We start from the raw sequence: 27,174 nt of genomic DNA, 5'->3' as shown, positions 1-27,174 counted from the left end.
AGAATCGAACAAGCTGCTTGACTCATACCAGTGTGGTTTTCGCGAGGGCCGATCCACCATTGACAATTTGATACATATTGAGGCACAGATACGTGAAGCTTTTGTTCACAAACAATTCTTTTTATCTGTATTCCTAGACATGGAAAAGGCCTACGACACCACATGGCGGTTTGGAATACTGAGAGACCTCTCCCACTTTGGTGTACGTGGTAATATGTTAAATGTCATTGAAAGTTATCTGGTGAATCGCACATTCCGTGTTCGAGTTGGCAATGCATTATCACGACCTTTTGTGCAGGAAACTGGAGTGCCACAGGGTGGGGTGCTCAGTTGCACTCTCTTCATTGTAAAAATGAATTCATTGCGCCTATGCATCCCACGCAACATGTTTTATGCAAAGTACGTCGATGATATACAGATTGGATTTAAATCATGCAACCTTGCAATCTGTGAGCGGCAGGTTCAACTTGGTCTGAACAAGGTGGCTAAATGGGCAGACGAGAATGGGTTCTGCCTAAATCCACAAAAGAGCACCTGCGTCCTTTTTTCTAGAAAGAGAGGACTGTACCCCGACCCCGACATTGACCTGCAAGGACAGCGTCTACCTGTGAAAACGGAACATAAATTCTTAGGCATAATTCTTGACACTAAGCTAACATTCATACCACACCTAAAACATCTAAAAAACAAGTGCATGAAAACAATGAATATTTTAAAAGTGTTGTCACGGACTACATGGGGTAGTGACAGAAAGTGTCTATTAAATTTGTATAAAAGCCTCATACGAACACGACTGGACTACGGGGCCATAATTTACCAGTCAGCCACCCCAACCGCGTTGAAGATGCTGGACCCCATCCACCATCTAGGTATTCGCTTGTCTACAGGTGCCTTTAGGACAAGCCCTGTAGAAAGCCTTTACGTGGAATCCAATGAGTGGTCCCTCCACTTCCAGAGGACCTACACAGCTTTCATGTATTTCCTTAGAGTGAATGCAAACAGTGAACATCCCTCATATTCCACCGTAAATGATTTGTCCAGCTCCCACCTCTTTCATAACCGACCTGCAGTAAGAGAGTCCTTCTCGTTGCGTGTGAGAAGTCTGGCTGAGGAAATGGATGTCCCACTCTTTGAATGTCGTCTAATGACACCCACTATACAGGTCTCACCGTGGCAATGGCAGATTGTCGACTGTGATTTGTCCTTTTTACATGTTACGAAGCACGCCCCGGATGCACACATTCGAATGCATTTCCTCGAACTGCAGCATAAATACTCCTGTCCGGAATTTTACACCGATGCGTCAAAGTCTCATGCTGGCGTCTCTTATGCAGCGGTTGGCCCATCATTTTCAGATGCCGACGCCCTGCACCCCCAAACGAGCATTTTCACAGCAGAGGCTTATGCAATACTGTCGGCTCTTAAACATATCAAAGAATCGAAAACACCAAAAACAATTATCTACACAGACTCGCTGAGCGTAGTAAAAGCTTTAAAATCTCTTAAAAGGCACAAAAATCCCATAATAGTATCGCTTTATTCATTAATATGTAATATTTATGCGTCTGGGCAACATGTTGTGGTGTGCTGGGTGCCAGGACACCGAGACATTGAGGGAAATGTACTGGCAGACCAGATTGCCACATCCATCGACGCAAGAGCTGGAAACACATCCATGCCCGTCCCTGTTCCCGATATGAAGCCATATCTACGCAAGAGACTTCGAGCCCACTGGCAACGTTTGTGGGACGCCCAGAGTCTAAACAAACTTCATTTAATTAAGCCTCGCTTAGGGAACTGGCTATCGACCACGAAATCTAGAAGAAATGATGTCCTATTCTGTAGGCTCAGAATAGGACACACTTATGGCACGCACAATTACTTGTTGTCTGGAGGCGAACCCCCGACCTGTACTAGATGTGGGGAGGTACTTACTGTACTTCACATCCTAGTGCAGTGTCCACTAATAGAACCTGAAAGAAAAACACTTTGTTCAAGCCTATAGAGAGAATATACCCCTTCACCCAGCGATGTTTTTACGTAATGACCCGTATTTCAGCACGAATCAGTTATAGCCTTTTTAACCGACATCGACATTTTGCAAGTTCTTCGCCCGAGAGATTCGTAGCAGGGTCCTCTTTCAGAGGACGCTGCTGCGACAGCATTTTGAAATGCACTCTCCTCCAGGCTCTTGCTTCTAAGGGTCTCTGTGAGGCAGTAGTGCCTGGTATCGCTTACTACATTTTTATACTATATTATATTCATTGCGCCCTATCACATCATTGTCATGATCTTATTAATTTTGTATTTTACGCACCTTTAGTGCGCAGGATTTTAGGCCCCTTTACAGCCACCCTACACCTACCCACTGTCATTGATCATACCATTGCTCACTCAGTACACCACGTCTTGGCGCTCTTTGGCCATAGCTGGCCCTTGCGCCAGAAAACAACATATATCATCATCATCATCATGTTTGAATCCATTATGCTGCACCGTAAATATGAACAAACATTGATATCATCTGCTACAAACAAATGACAATGTATCTCAAGACTTGCAAGCGAATACAGCGTATATCAAGCATATTTATTTCTGAACCCGGTGTTGTTTACCTTGTAGTAGAAGCAAAAGTCCACACGATGACCTGGTTGTAGCAGGCAGTAGCTTCTCTTTACTGTGTGTAGTGTGTTGCTTTGCACTGGTGCGGTCCTCTTTACTTCATGTCTGGAAGAGAAATTTTGACTGCATCAAAAATTGAAAAAACACAATTTCACAATATGAAATGCAAAAAGCTGTGATATATATTGTAATAGTTTCTGACTGCACAACACATGTAAATGTACACCGTTTGTTCTAGGGAGCTTAAGCAGCATGTTAATTAACTAAATATTGCTACTGTCCATAAAATTGATGTCTGCCTAACAACAATGCGTTTGAATACCTGAATTATTACTAGGATCACAAATGAGAACATTTTTGCGCTCATTTATACACTAGAAGAGATCACACTGCTGGTTCCACAAGCAAACGCATGAAAGACATACATTTCATGTATTACAACGGATGTATTCTTTTTCTGCACGACCGCGATGCACCGCTCCACTACTGCAAAAATAAATGCCCTGAGGTAAACCAAACTTAACAGCAAGAACACTTGGAACCAACAAGTACGAAATAAAGGTTAATTATTATGCGTGCAATTGTTTAATTACATTAAATTGAGTACTTTCACTTCAGTTTACCAAAGTGTTAATCGGTTTTGTGGACGAAAGAAGTTGCCGGTGGACTCGAAGAAAAAAAAAAAACATTGATAAGGCTACTCAGTCGGCCAAGGCCACGGCTACAACGAGATGAAAAACGTGCTGCGCGTTCCGATATCGCTCTTTCTTTCGTGATTGTGTGTGTATAACGGCGGTCTCGCAACTACTGGTTTATTTCAGAAACGGCAACGTAGGGTCCCGACTACCTATATGTAATGCAGGATTTAGTTCGTTAACTTGTCTCCGCCTGTGAAATAACGAGACGAATATTAAATAACGATTCAAACAGCAATGTTAAACGACTCACCGGTATTGCCATCCTCAGTCGCAGCAGAATCCGTCTCCCGTTTCGATGCATACTTGTTCCGCATAGTTCACGACCAAAACCTAGCTTTCGGGCTTACATCTCAGCTCGCAAACACGTCACTTCACGCCAAGTTAAACAACGCGAGGTGTCGAAGCGTAATAAAGTGGTTTTAGCACAAATAAGCAACCAGCATAAGTGTACCGACCAATGAATCCGTGCTTGCCGTGTCCCGAAAACACCGGTAAAAATTTTAAATCGAAGCGAGAGGTCATGTGGGAGGTCGATGATGATGAACGTTTTTTTGTGTCTATAATGACAAAAAAACAATAGTGTTACTGCTCAAAAGTAGGATGTATAATTAGGAATAATAAATATGTAGTCTTTTGTCATAAAATAACACTTCGATAAGCGTGGGAGTAAGTTTGTAGGTTGAAATTGCGCTTACTACGGCGCCTCTAGCGGGAGACAATGGAACTCACCGGGGCAATTTTTTTGAAAACGCACTAGGCTTGGTTTATTAGCCGCGCCCGTGCGGTCGATTTTTTCGCCCTCTGTGGCCATTTGTTGAACTTGAGAGTGTGAGAGCCCTGAGGAAGCGCCGTTGACCCCTTTCTCCCAAGTCACCCCGCCGCCCGGTGGCGCCAGCATCGCGACACTCGCGCCATCTCTCGCAATGTGCCGCAACCACCACGACCGCCGTCGGCACTTAGCTACGCGGTGAAGCCGGATTACAGGAGACGCGTGAGAGTCGCGCATCCCCACAAGCCCAGCGGCTGAATTGTACTGCGGAGTGCCAAGCAGTCAGCATCAATCACTTCCGTTTTCGATTTTGGGCGCGCGCATTTTGAACGCTAGCTAATACGCCGGCTGCACGTGCCCGACCGCGCGGGGTCTTCGTGCGGAATCGGTTTATTATTTGGTAAAAAAATTATTGCGAACGATCTTGTCAAATCCCATCGAATCTGTGCCACGTGCAATTTCACAAAGTAGACGCAAGACTCCTTGTGAAATTAGGAAATATTTATTCTCCTCTATATAAAAGCTCGTTCCGCGCTTTTTGTGCGTTCATCCAACGTTGTTTGAAGTTTGAAGTTTTGAAGTTTATTTGTAGCGCAAGAGCAAAAAAGCATACATCTTAGTACATTAGGAGGTCCCAAAGTAGAACTGTCCGGGGGACCTCCTGTTTTACAATGCATACGATATAATCACATAAACAGCAGCAGAATGCATCCAACAAGCGATAACAACTTTACACAAACCAGAGTGTTATATAAAAACAAAATAACAAGATAATAATATAAAAATAAATATCATAAAAAGGTTATTTCATTATGATAAGCTAACAATTAAAGGCATAAAAACAGATTATGAAGATAGTTTAACTTGTGAATTTAAAGCAATAGAACACGAGCGTATTTATTTAAAGTCTATATGAACAATAAGAGCGAAGAAAGTTATATGTAGTAGAAATTCTTACACAAATACTAGAAAACACACGTCCGCAGAAAAGACAAAGACGAAAAGGAAAATCGGCAAGAAAATAGGCACGAAAAAGAAAGTCCAAAAGGACAAAAAAGAAAGAAAAATCACAGAGAAAGCAGCTCTTCTAACAATTTTATTTTTAATTTTCGTTTAAAGGAGTAGAAAGAAGAGGTAATCTTAATGTCTGCGGTAATTGCATTCCAAACACTTATACCACCGAATGTGAGGGTAAACTTTCCATGATGTGATGTGATTTTCGGTAAAAGGAAGTTATTCTGTTCATAAAACCTTGTTCTGTATGAATTAACAATGTGACACAAAGAAAGGACGTCCATAGGTATGTCAAGATAAATGAAGCGAAACATGAGAAGCGATAACTTATATTGAAATAAATACCGAAGGGGTAGAATACGAAGAAGTTGGTAAAGAGGCAGGGAATGGCATCGCAGTGGTGTACATGTCATGAGCTTCAATGCTTGGTTTTGGAGGCGTTCTAAAGGCTTGAGGTGAGTAGGATATGTGTTTCCCCATGTAGACAAACAGTATGTTAAATGGCTACCTACATACGCATGATATAACGAAGTAAGACTATGTGGTGCAAAGTATGCACGTGCTTTGATGAGAACATGAATACCAAATGACACTTTGTGCAGTAATGAACTGACATGGCAGTGCTATTTTAGGTGTTTGTCAAGGGTAACCCACCAAGAAATCTCACTTTTTCAGATATCGGTAGTACATAGTTATGCAAAGAAATTGTTATGGGATTTACTAATACTTTTGGTGGACTGTGAAAGAAGACAAACGTTGTCTTAACTGGATTTATACGCAGTTGGTTTAAGGTACACCATGTGTGGACGTTGGAGAGGTCAGTATTAAGTGTAGCTTACAGCATAGGCGCCGACTACGCGGGGGGGGGGGGGGGGGGGGGGCTCTGGGGCTCCAGCCTCTCCCCGGAATTTTCCCGGGGGGGGGGGGGGGCTGAGCCCCCCACCCCTAAAATGTCATGACCGGAGTTGTGTTACGCACGTCATTTCAGGATTCCCTTGCGTTGCCTGCACATTTTCACTTTTGTTGTGGCTAAAAGCTTACGGCACTATTGTTGGCGCGGACGTGCAAGGCCCTTAATTTATACTTTCGCTTTATTTCGCCAAATCCTGACAATAGGAGGACAAGCGCATTAGAAGCACCATCGGCGGCTACCTCATCTGTGTTTCCTCACTTTAACATTTTTTTTAAATTTCCGCTGAGAACTCACACAACATATTTAAATTTATACAAAGGACAAAGTTTATTATAATTTTTTAAAGAGAAGGAGGTAGTCAACTGAATGGATAACCTATACCTAGAGAATGAATATGTTGATGTATGTTCACCTTACTTCAAATTACTTTGCGTGCTTTTTGACCGCGAAAAACACCTTCAGACTTCAGTGACCCCTTCGGCAGAGTCTTCTATCAAGGGCGTGTGAAAAGCACGTGAGTGATATGTGTCTCAATATTTATTCTCTTTCCAGTAGGCAATGCTAACGACTGGCGACAAAATAAAAGAAAAAAAGCTCTTCTAATTATTTACAACATTTACGCATTAGGACTGGAAACATCGCCTCTTGCACGCAGAGGCCATAAATACGGGGTGTTTCAGCAAACACTCTCAAAAAATTTTAATGGTTGCCTGTGGCAAATAGCACAATTCTAGATCATGAGCTGGTCTACTCGAAGAGGTGGACATTACTTGCACAAAAAATTGAAATGCATAATCGACTAATTACAAAATCACCGTTTAGGTTTTTAACATATAACTTATGGCCCGTGTTGCAATTTACAAATTCTAGCCGTGAAATTCGCAAGGCGGATGCACTAGGAAGTAATTCTCAGGATGGCACCAGTTTCGAGATATTAATTCCCGAACATTGTGGAGTTTGGCGTTCCAGTTACTTTTGAGTTTACCCGCCGTGGTTGTTTAGTGGCTATGGTGTTGGACTGCTAAGCATGAGGTCGCGGGATCAAATCACGGCCACGGCGGCTGCATTTCGATGGGGCGAAATGCTAGAACACCCGTATACTTAGATTTAGGTGCACGTTAAAGAACCCCAGATGGTCTAAATTATTCCAGAGTCCTCCACTACGGCGTGCCTCATAATCAGATCGTGGTTTTGGCACGTAAAATCCCATAATTTGTTCTTTTCATGCTTTTGTGTTTTGATGCATGAAACGACGTTTTATTGAGAAAGTGACTGGCACGCCAATGTATTTCTCCGAAAAGTTAGAGAATTAATATCTCGACACTGGTGTCCATCGGGCCCGCGACGCAGCGGAGAGGCTGGGCCTTTCTGTACCGACGTGGGAGCGGCCCGCTACGTGCCGACGCGCGTTCCGAGGGAGTTTTATCATAGCATACCATACTGGTGTCAGCCAGAGATTTAGTTCAAAGTGGATCCGCAGTCCACGGCTAGGATTTCTAAATTGCAACATGGCACATAAGGTAATTAGCTAAAAACTTAATTGGTTAATTTTGGTAATTAGTCGATTATGCATTTCAATTTTTTTGTGCAAGTACTGCCCGCCTCTTCGAGTAGACGAGCTCATGAACTACAATTGTACTATCTGCCTCAGGCCGCCTTTAAAAATTTTGGAAACTGCTCGCTGAAACATCTTGTATATAGAATTCACTCAGTAACCGAAATGATGCCAAGCCGGATTCACTCAAAATCAGAATAAATAGAAGTCTAGAAGTCATGCGCAGCAGCGCTTGTACTCGGACTCAAAGTACTAAAAAAATAGGAGTGTAGTTTGGCCGGGAAGGCGAAGCAGTATGAGTAATAACCAACTAGAAGACAATTACACGAAGGAAGATTATTCGCGTGTGAAACCGTGTAAGGGTCGCACCCATAACTTGACAGCCAATATATATATATATATATATATATATATATATATATATATATAAAGACATCTAACCCAGAAGCAATCGTGTTCCGTGCGTTGCTTCTGATCGGGCTTAACAGCGAATTGTCGCTCGCAGCACACTTTCGCGCGTCGCTACTGGATGTCGAGAGGAGGCGATCGCGGAGGTTTACGGCGGATTTCATACTCGTAGTTGGAAAATGAGGTCAAATGGCCCGGTCCCATGAAGGGCCCGTCAAATCGCGACAGAAAAGTGCGGTCCTTATACGAGTATATTCGTTAGTTATAGTGGCCATATAAATCGTAGTAAATATTCGGCTAAAATTAAAATAGCAAGCATAGTGTAATACACGGACCATGTAAACCTGTAAATACCTCACTGGATGACCTCGAGCACTCGCTTTCACAACGCAAGCTTTATGAAGAACGCCGGCAGCGGAGGCGAACGGTTCGTGCAGCCGCGCGATTCAGCGCAACTCCGAAAATTAGATTCATCAAGATTATCTGCCTATGTTTAATAATTAATTATCGGGTTTCGCGTGCCAAAACCACGATCTGATTATGAGGCACGCCTAGTGGGGTGCTCCAGAAGTTCGGAACACCTTGGGTTCTTTAACGTGCACCTAAATCTAAGTACACGGGTGTATTCGCATTGTGCCTCCATCGAAATGCGGTCACCGTGGCCGGGATTTGATCCCGCGACCTCGTGCTTAGCAGCCCAACACCACAACCACTAAGCAACCACGGCGGGTCCTCTGCCTATTTTTTTATGTCCACTACAGACAGATCTGTCACTGATCTGCAACGACCTCTGCTCTGCAATACTAGGGGCGCAGAAAGACAGCCCCGCAAGGAAGACAGCGTGCATGAAGTTAGCAGCCATCCCTGCTCGCCCTGCATCATTGCACCCACCAATGATTACCAACAATTATATATGGCACGCAGGCTGCATAAGCGTCAGCAGCGCACAGGAATTCACAGCTACGACATGGTTAGAGGAGAATAAGCGTGCTCTCCTTCACATTCGCGTTTGATTACGTGACCTACAACTAACCCGAATATAGAGCGCGGGGGCAGATAATGCCCATCAAGCTGCCATCCTTGTCGGCGCACTGTCACACGCTTTGTGCCGCACCCACAGCGTATGGGTCACTCACTTATACGGCTTTTGGATTTAATACGGAACATCACGGCAACCACAGCAGCGAAAATTTGCCTGGAGTGTCGATATAATTATTTTCGCCATAAACCGAGAAATAGAAAAGTGTTAGCAAAGACAGAATTTGGCTTGAAGACAAGGTTAGTGCACCTGAAGACCTGATATTTGTCTGGCGGAGTTAGTCCGACATTGGTTGTGATTGCGAGAAGTCTTCAGGCTACGACGAGAACGCTGGCGACGTGCTGGGTCGTGTTCGTGCCAGTAAGAAAGCAAGGTCTATGCGCTACCCAGTTTCTTAAAACATGTCAGTTCAAATAAATATCGGTGAGTTGTATCGCAATAATACGGCTTGCATCAGGGTAGCTTTACTTTTAAAATTCTTGTTTTAATTGTCACTTGAAAACAAGCAAGTACATTTTTTAATCACAATAAGAAAAATATGGCTACAGAAAAAGAAAACTTTTTGGGGAAACTCTGCATGACCATCGGTGAATAATTTGTCTGCTAAGTGGAACATAGTTTGCCAGCTTTTGGAGAAGGCTGTCATCTCTGGCAGTAAGCATGCAGGCTGTGGCCACGCTTTAACATACCTGGCAAAATGTAACTTATCGTAATTGTTTTTGGCCTCCTGCATCCTCTCTTCAAGGTCCTGCACCTGGGCCTCCAATTCAAGCACGCGCTTTGAAGCACTGCAATTACATTTACCGCCCTCCTGCAGCCGCAAAAGCAAGTTCAGTTGCAGTCAGTTTGCAAAGTGTATTGTAACATTATTGTAACATGAGACAAACACTTTCAAGTCATTGCAATGCATACACCTAAAGGAGCCCAGCACCATTTTTTGAACAATCAGAAGATGCATTGATCTGAAGTCATGGCTCCTGTGAACATTTGAGTAAAATATTATTGAGCCGCACGTAGCAGGGTATTTACAATTTCGTCTCAAGGACAACCGCAAATTGTTTTGTCTTGCCTCTGCAAACTACGCTGCAGGAGGGACCGGCAAAGCAGCAGCTGCTACTGACACGGGCACTGGCGGCTTTTATGATCGCGAAAACATCCCCAGTAATATGAGGGTCGACTGACCCTGATATTACCTACCCTAATAAGTTCCTAATAAACTGCATGCAACGCGACAAGTAACCTCCTCTTGCACCGCCGCGCGTGCATCCTCCGACGTCTTGCTGGCCAGGGCAGCTTCGGCCCGCTGCGCACGCTTGCGCTCCATCGCTTTTTGGTAGTCTGCGCAAAGACCACCGCCAATAAGACATTTACCTTCTCCGTAACGTAAAATCACCTCCCAGCACTCCGTACAGATGGTTAACCAGCGAAGCTGAAATGTGCGGCTTCGGCGTTTATCAATGGGCTAATCCCGACGGCACAGTAAAGTATTTCTCAATTATTGGTTACGTCGTTGTATTTCTTAATGAGGTTAGACATACGTTCGGCTGTCACGCAGAGAACGACATCACTGATGGTATACCCACAGTCCGCCGTTGTCGCACTGCCGCTTGCAATTCTTCAAAATTAAATTGCTTCAAAATTAAATCTGCCCCTCACGGTAAGACAATGAATGACTCATACCCCTTAAGCAATGGCCCATACTACAGTAAACGCGGCCTCCCCATTACGACGACAAAAGAGAAGTGAAATTCTACGCTGGAATGATGAGTGGCAGCGGAGCCAGCTGTGGAAGACTATGACGACGAACGCGGGAGTAGTGACACGATCCGTGGGGCGCCAACGAGCCAGCTGTGGAAGACGACGACGCTTGAGCCATTGCTAATGATGATAGTTAATCATCATAATGATGAGAAATACTTGACGGTTAATTTGCCCTTTCTTTAACTAAAATTATGCTCCTATATCATAGTGTCACATACAAGTTTGTGCTGCTTTGTACAGAATAACGTTGGGAGGTGAAGAGGAGGTTGAAATGTCTCGGAGATCAGTCGACTGTGTTACCCTGACCACTGAGCTGTATATGTTGTAAATACTGTATTATATTGGAATGCTGTCCAGGTGGAAAAGTCAGCATCATGGTTTCGGAACCAAAGATCGGTGACCCCGGAAAGCTAGAATGGTACGTAACCAAGCTTGGCAACGTCATTCCATTTGTCGTGGGTACTCACTCGGTCGTACGATGACAGACAGTCCTCTACGTCATGATCGTCAGTGCCATTGAAGATGGGAGGATCCCGTTGGCGTGGCGCACCAGGACAGATGACCGGAGGCGGTGCCGGAGGTGGATCGGTAGGACCACTCTCCTCAGGCATGGGAGATGTGACAGGGATCGTCCGGCTTCGGAGTTCCTGGTTTGCAAAAGGGCCAGCACCTCCACCAAATGTCACAAAGCACTTCGGGAAGTAAGCGTTCGCGACTAGAACGATAGAGCAGCGAGAGGCAGCACAGCGGATCGTGCACCGAAAACAAGGTTTATCTCTCTCGTCATCGTTCTCTCTCTCCAAACCACATCTCCATTGCTCCTTATTTTACAGTACAATACATATATTGTCTCCCCGTAACATTTTGGTGGACGTGTGGGGTAATCTCGCCACAAGCCAGCCCTGGATCTTCGCAGCGGGCGTCAAATCGGTTCCGCTGTTATGGCTACTGACACTGCCTCCGACGCTGACGCTGCCTCCGACGCTCAGACACCAGCGGAAGTGGTACTAAACCAGCAACGTCACCCGGGAATCTTCACTGGCACTGGCAAGGCCGACGTCGAAGACTGCCTGACGTCTTATGAGCGCGTCGGTAAGCACAACAAGTGGAATGCCCCACTTCTGCTGGCCAACGTGATATTTTATTTGGGAGGAACCGCGACGGTATGGTTCGAGACGCATGAAGCCAATATTACAAGCGGGGAGTCCTGCAAGAAAAAGCTACGCGATCTTTTCGGAAGACCTGTGGGACGTCAAATGGAGGCCAAGCAATAGCGAGCGTTTTGTGCCTAGACATCAACCGAATCGTACGTCGCGTATATTCAAGACGTTTTGGCTCTCTGCCGTAAAGCGGACGCGGACATGCTGGAGGCCGATAGGGTTGGACACATCTTGAAGGGCATCGCGGACGATGCGTTCAAACTCCTGCTTTGCAGGAATTGCTCTACGGTTGTGTCCATCATTAAGGGATGCCGGAATTTTGAGCAAGCGAGGAGCAAACGCATCGTACAATGCTTCGACCGGCTTCCAAATACGGCTACCACTTCCTGCTACAACGACCCTCGAGCATCACATCCGTCAACAACGCCAAGCTTGACACAGGTCATCTGTCGCGAACTTGACGCTATGGCTCGAAGTTCTCACTGTCCCCATATGCACGAGAACATGACCATCTCGATCATTCCAGCTGTTGTCCGCCAAAAAATTGCCAACATTGACATCCAGTCTGCCGTCCGCCCACGTCCCATTCCTGTCATTGCCTCTGTCGCACCTCGACAGTCGTTCCAGACTCCATATCGAAATCCCTTTGAGTGGCAAACACCGGATGACAGGCCAATTTTCTTCGCTTGCTCCCGGGTCGGTCGCATCTCCCACCACCGCCGTAGTAGCCGCTGGTACTCCTCGCTTCGACCATATGCTGATCGCCCCTTCGACCGAGACCCTCGGCCTCTGTCGCCCCTCTGTGAACCATACAATGCCGGCCTTTCCTCTCGGGGAAACACCACTAGCCGCTCGCCCTCACCGCAACGCCGTCAGTCACGTTCGCCTACACCTCGACTTCATTTGTCCCCGTCCTGCGCGGGCCGCTTCTCGGAAAACTAAGCAATGCAGCCCCGGAGGTGAGGCTGTATTTACGACTCGGACTGCAAAACTTCTGCTGACCCCTGCTGCTCGACCGAACCTTGTTGAATTTTTTGTTGATGATGTGCCCGTTACAGCCCTCATTGATACTAGCACTCAGGTGTCGGTTATGCGATCAGATCTTCGTAGCCGTCTCCGCTAAGTCCTGACACCTGCCGAGTCGCCTGCCGTCCGAGTGGTTAATGGCAGTACAACGGCCGTGATGAGAATGTGCGCCGCCCGTGTTATCATTGCCGGCCGTCCAGTGTTAGTTCTGTTCACTGTACTGGCCGAGTGTCCCAACGAGGTGATTCTTGAAATCGACTTTCTGACTGCCCATTAAGCACTTATTGACTGTGCAACCGGCACCCTTCTCCTTGAGCTGCCCCATTACTTTGCCGACGCGACCGACGACCATAAGTCTCGATTTCGTTCGAGTGAATTCGTTCGACTGCAACCTGATGCTGCGACCTACGTCCTCATGCCGCCTTGTCCACCACTTCGAGATGATCCTTACGTGCTGTCCCCACTTTGCGATGTCCTCCTGGCATGCCAAATAACACTACCAAGCTCAATTGTAACTCTTGTCAATAATAGAGCAATCGCTTCCTCTTCTGAAATTTGGTTCGTATCTGCAAGTGCTTCCTGAGGGTGCATCTCTCGCTGTGCTGTCCCCTTTGGAAGACTGTGCAGTAGCTGCTGTAACACCCGAACCACGATTCGACACTGCTGCACATTCCGACCCTCCTATTCCACACAACGATACGCTAACGACAATGATAGCTACTGACCTGCTTATGCCGCCCTTCGCCGCATTCTGATGTCCTATGAAGACATCTTTGGGAAAACGCCCGTTAAGTCGCACCCGTGTTGTCACCCATGCAGTCCACACTGGTGACGCTCCTTCTATACACAGGAGGCCCTATCGTGTGTCAGCGGCTGAACGCCAGGTGATCCAAACGGAGGTGGACAAAATGCTCTCCGAAGATATTATCGAGCCTTCCTGCAGTCCGTGGGCGTCTCCTGTCGTCTTGGTTAAAAAGAAGGGCAATAGCTGGAGATCTTGTATTGATTATTGTCGCCTCAATAAGATAACCAAAAAGGACGTGCATCCGCTTCCGCGTATTGATGACGCGCTGGACTGCTTACACGGTGCCAGTTATTTTTCGTCGATTGATTTGCGCTCTGGCTACAGGGAAATCGCAGTGGATGAACGTGATCGCGAAAAGACCGCCTTTGTCACCCCAGATGGTTTCTACCAACTTAAAGTGATGCCTTTCGGACTGTGTAATGCCTCTGCTACCTTCGAACGCATGATGGACTCTCTTATTTGGGGATTCAAATGGACCACATGCCTCTGCTACCTTGATGACGTCATTGTTTTTTCACCGACGTTTGAGAGCTACCTCCATCGACTCTCAGCTATCCTTGCTGTTTTTCGATGAGCCGGCCTACAACTCAGTTGTGCAAAATGGCATTTCGGCCACCGTCAAATACGAGTACTTGGTCACTTGGTTGACGCTGCTAGCGTACAGCTTGATCCTCACAAAGTTCGTGCCGTCGGTGAGTTTCTACTTCCGCGTTCTTCTACCTATGCCCGCAGTTTCCTAAAGTTGTGTTCCTATTTTCGGCGATTTATCCAGAACTTTGCCGAAATCCCTCTTCCTGTCACAGGTCTCAAAAAGTACACCACTTTTCGTTGGGGACTCGACCAGGATAAAGCATTTTCAACGCTTATCAGTCGCCTTATCAATCCACCTGTTTTGTGTCATTTTGATCCGCATGCCTACACAGAAGTTCGCACTGATGCAAACGGCCATGGCATTAGCGCTATCTTGTCCCAACGACAGCGGGACACCCATCGCGTGATCGCGTATGGTAGCCGTCTTCTTTGAGCACCAGAGCAAAACTACTCTACAGGATGTGTCATTTGAGCTGCACCAAATTAAAAAAACAAATTGCCTGTAGCAGTAGCACAATTATAATCCTGGATCTAAACTACTCGATGAGACGGCCATTACCACAAGAAATCAAAACGCCTAATTGAATAATTAACATAATTACATCAGGCACGACCTCGCACCAGACAAGATGCCTTCATGCTGCTTGATGTTTCAGGCCGCTATCACCTGGACTATCTGGTCATGGCTCATCGTTCCAGACCACCTTCCGTCAACGTGCTTGCCGCTGACTATGCCGAATTCGACACATCATGCGCCAGTTCTGGATGGAGCCTGCCCGTCCGTCTGCCAACCCGGATCAACGACAGCTGCGTTCGAGGCGGCCGGCGCGCAGTATAAAAAGCACCCAACAAGCCTACACTTCGATCGGGCACGACATCGCACCAGACAAGATGCCTTCATGCTGCTTGATGTTTCAGGTTAGTTACCTAAACAACGCGGCTTGTGTTAAGAGTAGCAACTGCTGTCTTCTCGCGGTGTCGTGCCCACATGCTCTTGAAGACATTCTGAAGCGAACGCATGTTTTTTTCAGCTGGCTTTTGTTCTTCCTTGTGTAACGTTTTGCTCTTGCTTGCTGGTGATGTCGAGTCAAACCCAGGTCCTATGTCAACAAGCGAGGCTGACATTTTTGCCGTGGCGCTAGAAACCATGCGAAAGCTTGAGGAAGCAAAGGGTTCTTTACTAGAAGAGCTAAAAAGCGTCAGAGAAAGGCAGGAAACCTATGAAAACACTGTTCGAATACTTAATGCTAAAGTGGCGACCTTGGAAGCAGCTGTTGCTTCGCGTCGCACAGCAGAGGAAAACAAAAATGATGAAACTATGTGCGTCTCGGATCAACTGACGGCTATTGCGTCAAGATGTGAGGATGTAGAAAATAGGATGCGGCGCTCGAATCTTCTATTTTTTGACATAGAAGATGAGTCAGGTGAAGACAGGGCAATGTCCGAACAAAAAAATAGGTAAATTCTGCTCGGAAGAATTGCAGATGACCGCTAACAGCGTTCAATTTGAGCGCGTTCACCGTTTAGGAAAATATAGCCCAGAAAAGCGAAGGCCAATAATTGCCAAGCTGACCCATTTCAAGGACAAAGCACTCATACTGTCATCGGGACCTAAACTTAAGGGAACAAATTTTGCGATACGCGAAGATTTCTCGCCTGCAACTCGCAAAGCCAGGGCAAAACTTATAAATTTCGCCAAATCGCAGAAAAAGAAGTATAAGTTGTCAGTTGACAAACTGCGCATCGACTCAAAAACCTATATTTACAATGTGACGACTGATACTGTCATGCAGTTTAATCAATAGCTCATGCGCAGTGAACGTGCGCACATCTTGAAACAGCCGAAACCAGTCATCATGTCTTCCCCCTTGTCAATATCATTCACTAATATTCAAAGTATATTATCTAAGTGTGCTGAAGCCTCGTCTTTCCTCGAAGACAGTGATTCCAATATCATCGCTTTCACTGAAACGTGGCTACACCCAGACATTCTTGATTGCGAAGTTCTTTCAGGCTCCAGCTCATTTAACATATACAGGCGCGATCGCACTCATAGGCGACGGGGAGGCGTTCTGCTTGGCATTAAGAAATCGCTAATATAATTTGCTATCAATACAGATTCTGATCTGGAAATCGTATGGACGGCCTGCATTACATCTTCCACCAAACTATTGATAGGCAACTGTTACCGAGCACCGAACTCCGATCACTCCTTCTCAGACAAGCTGCGTGAAAGCATTGCGAGAGCACTTGAGCTCTTCCACGCAGATATAACTTATCTGTTCGGTGACTTCAATTTTCCGCAGATTGACTGGACACTGCTATCATCCCTATGTACTGTTTCATCAGGCCTCATTGATCTTACTTTAGATTTTAACCTATTTCAAGTAGTTACCCAACCTACCCGCGGTCCCAATATACTAGACCTCATCTTTACAACAGCTCCTGATACAGTCAGTAACATAACTTACTTAGATGGACTGAGCGACCATAAATTACTTCAACTCACCATTAACATTCCGCTTCCTTTCACTGCTGTAACGAGAAAACAGATTTGCGACTATAACCGAGTTAATTACGATTGCATTAATGCCGAACTGCAAGTCTTTTATGATAACATCTTGATGCCCCATTTTCACAACAGGTCTGTTGAAAGTAACTGGGTTCTTTTTAGAGACAAGCTCACAGAATTAGTATCCAAGCACGTACCACTTATCACAATATCTAACGATAAAACTAACCCTTGGTTTACGAGAAAACATCAGCATATGAGAAAAAAGAAAAGGCGACTGTACGATGCCGCGAAGCGTGAGTGTACGCCAGATGCATGGGTTAATTATAAAAACTACCTGAAATCATACTGTTCTGCCCTTTGTGAAGCCAAAGATAAGTATTTTTCAGAAGACCTTCCCGCACTACTAAAACATAATCCTAGTAAATTCTGGAAAACGATAGGTCGACGTAGCCTGGGAAACGATATATCGATACATAATGCTTACAACACCCCATATTCGGATGCTGACATCCCCATTGCTTTAAACACGTTTTTTACATCGGTTTTTACCAAAGAAGATAATTCTAGCATCCCTTATGTCAATGATTTTGACTACCACTACATGGCACCTGTCGATAGTACACTTAATGGCGTTGTGCACGCGATCAATAACCTTAAAGTATCTTCGTCCTCCGGTGTCGACGAAATAAATTCAAGAATACTAAAAAATACCACTTCAGTTTCCAGCGTCATCTTACTTCACGTCTACAAACAGTCATTATCAACAAGTGAACTGCCCACTGATTGGAAAATAGGAAAGGTAGTACCCGTTTTCAAAAGTGGTGATAAACATTCGCACGAAAATTATCGCCCCATCGCACTAACATGCATTTGCTGCAAGATGCTCGAACACATTATCGCATCGCATATCTACGATCACCTAGAATCAAATCATTTCTTCTTCCCAAATCAGCATGGATTGCGAAAAGGGTTCTCCTGTGAGTCACAGTTATTTGAATTCACTACTGACCTCCATTACAACATGAACGATAACTTACAAATAGATTGCATCTTCCTAGACTTTTCTAAAGCATTCAATCGCGTAGCCCATTGCCGACTAATATCAAAACTTTCTGCGCTTAAATTAGATTCGCTAACCTTGTCATGGGTCCGTAACTTTCTTTCTAACCGCCGGCAGTTCACCGTTGTCAATAATCACTTCTCTCCTCCTTCTGATGTTACATCCGGGGTGCCACAAGGTAGCGTCCTTGGTCCTCTACTATTCTTAATCTACATTAATGACCTGCCAAATAATATATCATCCTGTATACGTACATTTGCTGACGACTGCATTGTTTACCGTTCCATAAAAAGTGCTGATGATCACCAATCCCTCCAAAGTGACCTGGATCGCATTAACAACTGGTGTAAAACATGGATAATGACTCTTAACATTTCAAAATGTAAAATTATCTCATTTACCCGTAAATCAGTTCGTTCGCTCTTTCATTACAACATCAATAACAACACATTGGCTAGAACCACATGGTATAAATATCTAGGCGTTCACCTCACGCAAAATCTTTCCTGGGTCGACCATATAACTACCATTTCTGCTAATGCTTCTAGATCACTGTGGTATCTTCGTCGCAACCTACAATCCACTACTCCTCACGTACGTAAACAGGCCTACCAAACATTTGTCCGACCCCAGTTAGAGTACGCATCATCCATTTGGTCACCTCACCAAAAATATTTAACACAGAAGTTAGAAGCTATTCAGAACAGGGCTTGTCGTTTTATCACGCGGATATATAACAACTTGTCCAGTGTAACGCAGCTAAAGCTCGAACTTTCACTCCATCCATTAACATTACGTCGTGGCATTGCGCTTTTGTCTCTCTTTCATAAATATGTCACTGGCACTCGATCACCGCTAGCACAATTACAACGTTCCTCTCACCTATCGCACCGATTACACAATGACTTCAGCTACGCTCGTATCTACGGCAGCACTAATGCTTTTAACTACTCGTCACTCCCGCGTGCCATACGACTGTGGAATGATCTTCCAAACAGTATCGCCCTTCAGCGTAATCACGATAAATTTCGCGAGCTTCTCATCAACCATTTCACTGATAATGCTTAGCTGGTCCATTTGCTCCTATGTTTCATGCATCCCCCCCCCTTTTTTTTTTCCCCAAAGTGATGCTGTTACATTGCGTTCTGTTTGTTATCCCAACTAGTACCGGTAAACTGTGTAGTCTGTTTCACTACGCTTCAATCGATCTGTCCAACACGCTGTTGAATTTCTTTTGTGTTTCAAACTTGCCTATTCATGTGGCATACATATGACTAGTTTCTTACTTGGACATTTTTTTTTGCTGTTGTTGTTCATTTTGTTCTGCTTGTTCTTACTGGCTTTCATGTTAACCCAATTTGTTCTTTGTTCGTACTTTGTATCGCCCCCCCCCCCCCCCTTAGGATAGGATAGGAATAAACCCCCCCCTTACACAATGCCTCTGCGAGGCCTGTAAGGTACTTGTAAATAAAATAAAATACAATAATAACGCTAATTAACTCCCTAATTAATTATTTTACGGCATACCTTTCAATCTACCAATTATAGCCGCTGAGTTCGCAAGGCGTATCCACTTGGAACGAATCCTCAGGACTGAACCAGTTTCGACATACTAATTTTCAAATGTCCTACGAAATGCATCGGCGTTCCAGTTAATTTTGTGCTTCAATGCATAAAACAGCGTTTTCCTCAAAAAGTTAACGGCAACGCACATGCATTTCATCGGACACTTTGAAAATTAATATGTCGAAACTGGTTCAGTCCTGAGGATTCGTTCCAAGTGGATACGCCTTGCAAACTCAGCGGAAATAATTCGTAGATTGAAAGATGTGCCGTAAAATGATTAATTATGAAGTTAATTAGCGTAATGATGTTAATTATTCAATTAGGCGTTTTGATTTCTCGTGGAAGTAATGGCCACCTTGTCGAGTAGTTTAGATCAAGCATTATAATTGTGCTATCTGCCACAGGCGATTTTTTAAAATTTGGTGCAGCTAAAATGAAACACCCTGTATAACAGAACGTGAATGATTGGCTCTTGTATGGTCCATTGCTAAGTGCCGCCCTTACCTGTTCGGTCGACATTTCACCATCGGGACAGATCATCATGCCTTATGCTGGCTATCTTGACCAGGCCCATCGAGCTCTGCTAAGTTTTCTGAAGGACACTGACTTGGCCTCCCATTTATAGACGTTATTTGTATTTTTGTTTTGTTTTGTTTTTGTTTTGTTCTGTCTGTATCTCCGTCATTTCTTTATTTCCTCTTTTCTTTTCTCATATTTTCATTTCCTCTATTCCCTCCTCCTATAGGAGTAGGCAGGCGTTGTGCCCCTCTCGGTGGCAGTTGTCAGCTTGCTCCCTCCTTAATCCCTTTGTGTCCTTGTGTGTATATGTGTACAAATTAAATAATAATAATAATAATAATAATAATAATAATAATAATAATAATAATAATATAATAATAATAATAATAATAATAATCACTCAGAGACCCGACAGGGCTTCTTGGCCGCTGGGCTTTACGCTTGCAAGAGTACACATTTTCTGTGTCCTACAAATCTGGGCAGCTACATAAGGATGCCGACTGCCTATCCAGCTATCCTGTCGACCCAACCGATGGCACCGAAACCGATACCTGCTCTTTGTCGATCTCCGTCTTCTCACGCATCGCCGACGAGCAGCGTCGTGACCAATATTAGCGATCCATCATGGAACGCCTTACCTCGGAGCGTCAGGACGTCTCCGCATGTTTGTTCTCCAGGACGGGACTTTATACCGACGCAATATGAAGCCACATGGTGCTGACCTGCTTCTCGTTGTTCCCAGTATCTGCGCTCGACAATACGCCTTTTGGATATCCCGAGTGCGCATGCGCTGTACCCTAGTGGCGAGCGCCGAAAACGTTTTGTACGGCGTCGGTGGTTTGTGCAGATGACGACGCACGCGTATGCAGCATATTCGTCGAGGACACGAACTCTTTATTATCGGCGCTGTGCCGGTAGACGAAGCGGTATTTGCGCTGTGTTTCGGTAGAAACTTCAGCTGTTCACAGCGATATTCGGTTAACGTCCGGTACATCACAATATATGTCGACACGACACCGATGTCGGTCAGATGTCGACCTCACGCCGGCGTCAACGCTCGGCCGGCTGTAGTTGTGATACTGTGCCAGTGGGAGACCTATATTGGCATACAAGTATATGACGAAGAAGAGACCGACGACGCCGACAAAACCAATGTGCTGATCGCCGTGCGAGCGGCCGCCGAGTGAGAACATCGCACCGACGACGTGAAATGCGCTCGTGTATGTATTTATTGACGCTCAAATTGAGTCGAAACGTGCTTCCGACGCTGATATGCACGATTTCCAGCCCTCCACATCAAGTTTCAGGCGGTGTCGATCTCGTTCAGGCAGCTTCATTAGGCTATAACACAGCCTACGAGTTCGTCCGCTACCGGCGAACCTGAAATATAGGATAAGCAAGTACGACGAAGGAAACTGCTTATATAGTTCGGTCCTGACCTTACCGACTTGAAGTGAACCACTCTTAGCATAGTACGATGCACACACAGAGAGTGGGATGCGGCGACACGGCACAGTGCTAATACCGCGGTACAGGCACCGTTCTTGAACGAATGCTGTCGGTCGCAGTCGCCGGCGCTTCCATGAACGAAGTGCAACTACGGAGAGTGTATTTTTATGCTGCCAGATTTAGTAGTTACCGAACACACAGTTTGCCTGTTATGCTAAACAGGCAACAAGCGATGGCCCTTTCGATACTGCATCGTAAGCAACATCACCGCTCGTTGCCACGCGAGTACGGCAGGCATCGGCATTTTCGTGTGCCAGTGTGGCTAGGTGGTCGTTGTCGCCGTTTGCGATGTGCCCGGGACGTTCATGCCTTCTCGTCTCAGTGCGATCGCTTCTGATATGTGCATGAGAAGTGTTCATGTATGCTTTGAACATTTCCTCATTATTTCGTGTGAGCGGTGCACGGTTTCTACTGTACTTGAAGTAAACAGCGAGCAGTGGCCGTACGCGTGCCGATGTAAACAAATGAGCCGTTCTAGCGTTGCATAAATACTCTGGGTGCAGTGTCGCCCGTTCAAAGAGCTATGGCCACTGTGGTCGAGACTCAGCTATAAAAGCAGTTTTTATCATCCTATTAGCGTACGTTCAGTGCAGCTCTAACAGTGGCAAATGCATGAACTCTGCTGCTATATACGACACGGCTAACCTCCGTTGAGCGTATACGACCCCAGCTTAAACTTGATGTGGGCGGCTGGCGAGAGCTCACGTTCGTGCATTTAAACTTCCGAAGCATGTCTGGACTCATATTCGGTACGAATAAATATGAGTAACAGGATTACAAGCGTAGGCGGTGTGTCAATCGCGTTACGGTGCAATGTGTTCGTTCAGAGGCACATCGCACGGTACTGGTTTTGTCGGCGTAGCTGCACGAAACCCCGTCATCATATTTCGACGACTTGCGGTTTTAAGTCGCACCAGAGTCATTGCCGGCCTATGCATCCTGTCCAACAAGCGACCACTCACACAAAACGAAAATTACAACGACTGACAAATGCGCGAACCCATTTTAGCTCGCTTCTTGCAGCATGCCCATAGAATAAAGAACCAACTTTAGAGAAGGGAAACTGTACCTTCCACAGTGGTGCGAAAATAAGAAGCGGCAGCGCATGGAACTTACTTAGGCGTAAGACAGATGGCGCTGCTCAAACAGGAAGCGGAAATGTAGTTTTTTTTAGCAAAATTCAATATGGCCGTTTTTTGCCGGTCGCATACGCTGGTACGCGCCGCGCTCGCCCGGTTGGAGTTGCGGCACGCCTCATTGCCTTGGCTGCCGCGTAGTTTTTGCGTTCTAATTGCCAGGAGACCAAAGAGCCTCTACTGACGCCCATAAAAACAAGCCACAAGTGAGTGAACGGAACGTGCGACTTTATTGGCAGAAGACAAGCAGTTCACGTTCTCGTACAAGAGCAGAAATAAAAATTGCATGTCGAGATACGCTGGAATCATTAACGCGAGCTCGTAAACGGCTTACTTTCGTCATCGCACATGGCGGTCTGGTAACGAGCAACAACCAGCAATGTAAGCAGATTGGACAGTGTCCCACCTGTTTGCACCGACAGTCGCCGTTGAAGATGAGCAACTTGCATTGCGAAGCAATCGGGTGACGCTGGCATCTGCTGCCGCAGCCAACACAGCGACATGGACTACCCGGAAATTTAACGTTACCTCCGTTCCAACCTGCACGTTTCTTTTTTGTTATTTCGGTGGCCGCGAATGTGCAGATCACACTTGGTGCCTCTCTATCTTTCAATATGGACATGGTCGGTTTCGTGGGCATCACCTTCGGCAGCCTTTTTGCGGGCCTTTCAACTTCACACACATCGGACCATGTAAGCATGTATGCTGGTCTAGGATTACCGCAAAACACACACACACACACACACACACACACACACACACACACACACACACACACACACACACACACACACACACACACACACACACACACACACACACACACACACACACACACACACACACACACACACACACACACACACACACACACACACACACACACACACACACACACACACACACACCACACACACACACACACACACACACACACACACACACACACACACACACACACACACACACACACACACACACACACACACACACACACACACACACACACACACACACACACACACACACACACACACACACACACACACACACACACACACACACACACACACACACACACACACACACACACACACACACACACACACACCACACACACACACACACACACCACACACACACACACACACACACACACACACACACACACACACACACACACACACACACACACACACACACACACACACATGGGACGAAGAAAGAGATAACACGAAGCTGTACTGACAACTGTTTATTTAATGAAACGAACGCCGAAGTTATATAGATCAGAATCAACCCGACGTCATAGCACTACAGGGAACCAACACGCAGAATGTCCGACTGCAAGGATACACCACTTATGCGCAAACCCAACGCACTGCCATACTGGTCAAGAAAACTCTCACGGCGCAAGAACACGACATAGAGAACACCCAGACAGAACACACGCTAATCGAGGTTTTACCCGAACGAAAGACGCAGAAAAGCCTATTCGTGGCCAGCGTGTACAGCCCCCCTCGGGACCAGTTACCGGACTTCGATCATTTCGTACGAAAAATCAAGAAGTCCACGAATGGCCACCAAGTCGTAATAGTGGGGGACTTCAACGCCTCGCACATGGCATGGGGCTATCATACCACCACAAGGAAGGGTGCTAGAGTGCACGATGCCGCCCAACAACACAGACTCACGCTCTGGAATGATCCTCTCCAGACCACGAGAATTGGAAACAGCGTCTCCAGGGACACAAACCCCGATCTTACTTTTACGGCGGACGTCCCCTGGGCAGAGTGAAGTCGACTTCCGGAAACCCTAGGGAGCGATCACCATATCCTCCAATTAGATGTAGCACACACCCGTAGACAGACCAAGACCGGAATTGCACGACTAACTGAATGGAAATCCTTTAGGGAGAACCTAGATTCCGGAGCAACTATAACCGACATTGACGAGTGGTTCAAAAATGTCCTAGATATAGCAGAACGTCACACCAAGGTCATACAACTCGATGCCGATACGCCCGCGGTCGACGCGCATCTTCTCCACCTCTGGGAAGCCAGAAGTGCCCTCCTCAAGCGATGGAAACGACAAAAGCTCAACAGAAAGCTAAAGACACGCGTCGCTCTCCTTACCAAGCAGGCTCAAGAATATGCAGACCAACTCGCCAGGCAGAACTGGCATGCTTTCTGTGACAAGCTACAAGGGACTCTGAGCACCAAAAGGACATGGCACCTCCTACGCGCACTCCTAGCCACGGAACCTACCAAAGCGGAACAGAAGCAACATCTCCACAGACCTATCCACAACCACAACGGATCAGAAGAACATCTCCTCCGAGAAATACAAAAGAATCTCTGCGGAGATGCACCTTCTCGCGCCTCAAGTAGCAGCAAAGTATACGCTGGAAAACCGAATCCAGAACTCGACCGACCCTTCACGCAGGCCGAACTCCACGTAGCACTATCCAAGCTGACTAGAAATACGAGCCCCGGCAAAGACCGGATTGCCAACAAGAATCTACGCAACCTACCGCAGCAGGCCAATGCGGCTCTCCTCCGGTATTACAACGACCACTGGGAGAAAGGAGAACTGCCTGATGTATGGAAGCACTCGGAGATCACTATGATACCCAAGCCCAACAAACATCTCAGCTTGGAGAACCTACGCCCGATCTCCCTCACCTCGTGCGTGAGAAAGCTCTTCGAACATATGGTGCACGACCGCATTACCCAGTACCTCGAAGATAACGGCCACCTACCGGACACCATGTTCGGCTTCAGGCAGCACCTTTCAACGCAGGGCGTACTCTTACAACTGAAAGAAGACCTCCTGGATCACCTTAACAATCGAAGCAAGTACTGCATACTGGCAGTAGACGTCAAGGGAGCCTTTGATAACGTCAGTCACGACGCGATCCTCAACAACCTCGAAGGCACCGGCTGCGGCACTAGGACCTACGCGTACGTCAGAAACTTTCTGACAGACCGCACGGCAACCGTCGGGATCTGTAACATCCGCAGCGAAAGCTTCCAACTTCCAAACAGAGGCACCCCGCAAGGGTCGGTCATCTCACCGCTACTCTTCAACGTGGCTATGATCAAGTTACCCAAACTTCTCGAGACCATACCAGATCTGCATCACGTGATGTACGCTGATGACATCACGCTCTGGACCAGAGCTGAGAACATTGGAAGGCAAGAAAGCGCCCTACAAGAAGCCGTAAACACCATCGAAAGCTATCTCCAAAACTGTGGCCTCCGCTGCGCCCCCGAGAAATCTGAGCATCTCGTCCTGAAAGCCAGAACGAGAGGCAGGCCACCCAGCTACGAAGAGCCCGACCCCTGCGTCACCCTCAATGGGACGCCAATCCCGAAAGTCGACACGTTACGAATACTGGGACTCCTTATTCACAAGGACGGATCCGGAGCGGCCAGCCTACCAAGACTACAACGCACCCTTTCGCAACTCACGCACCTCGTCAAGAGGATCTCAAGCCAAAGAAGCGGCCTCAAGGAGCAAGACACGCTCAGAATAACACAAGCGCTGCTCACCAGCCGCATCACATACGGCATGCCGTACCTGGCTTTAAAGAACGCAGAGATCGAAAAGATCAACATCATGATAAGGAAGGCAATCAAAGTCGCCCTGGGACTCCCCCCCCCCCCCCCCCCCCATGGCGTCTACTACACGTCTCCTTAAGATGGGCGTCCACAACACGTGGCAAGAGCTCGCTGAAGCGCACAAGAACAGCCAACTGGAATGACTCAAGCTTACACCCACCGGGAGATCAGTACTCCGACACCTGAAGTACAGTGAGACGTACGTCGCAGACACGGACAAGAAAGAACGAATCCCATCGGACGTTCGAGAGTCCCTCTGCATTGCACCCATCCCGCGCAACATGCATCCCATATACCACAAGAGTAGAAGGCAAGCTAGAGCCAACGCGATCAAACGAAGATTCAAGCAAGACCCAGACGCCCACTACACCAACGCGGCCAAGTATCCGCATCGAAACGCGTACGCTCTCAGCGTCGTAGACTCCCGAGGCCGCGAGTTAGCATCGGCAACCGTCAAGGTACGCAACCCGGAAACGGCGGAGGAAGCGGCAATCGCTCTCGCCACCACCACATGCACAGACGCAGCAGTCATTTTCACCGAATCTCAGGCCGCCTGCAGAAATTTCTCGAGGGGCCGCATCTCGGCTGATGCCCTCAAGTTACTACAACGACGTAGCACTCCGCTCCCGTACACCTGCGTAACGTGGGTACCCGGACACGAGGGACTGGAGGGGAACGAAGCGGCCCACGCCGCTGCCCGCGAGCACGTCAGCCGGGCTCCCCTCGCCCGACACGCCCTCCAACCCGCGGCAGAAGAGGTGGAAGCCGTACCCAACAACTATTCGGCGATATTGCAACACTACAGGCTCGAGCGCCGCGTGTACCCTCCACCGCACCCAAACCTCGGCAAAGAAGAAAGCGTGGTCCTCGGACGCCTACAAAGTA

Source organism: Dermacentor silvarum, chromosome 8 (assembly GCF_013339745.2).
Source record: "Dermacentor silvarum isolate Dsil-2018 chromosome 8, BIME_Dsil_1.4, whole genome shotgun sequence".
NCBI classification, from domain to species: Eukaryota; Metazoa; Arthropoda; class Arachnida; order Ixodida; family Ixodidae; genus Dermacentor; species Dermacentor silvarum.
The sequence above is the reverse complement of the archived record's forward strand: the minus strand, read 5'-3'. Positions refer to the sequence as shown.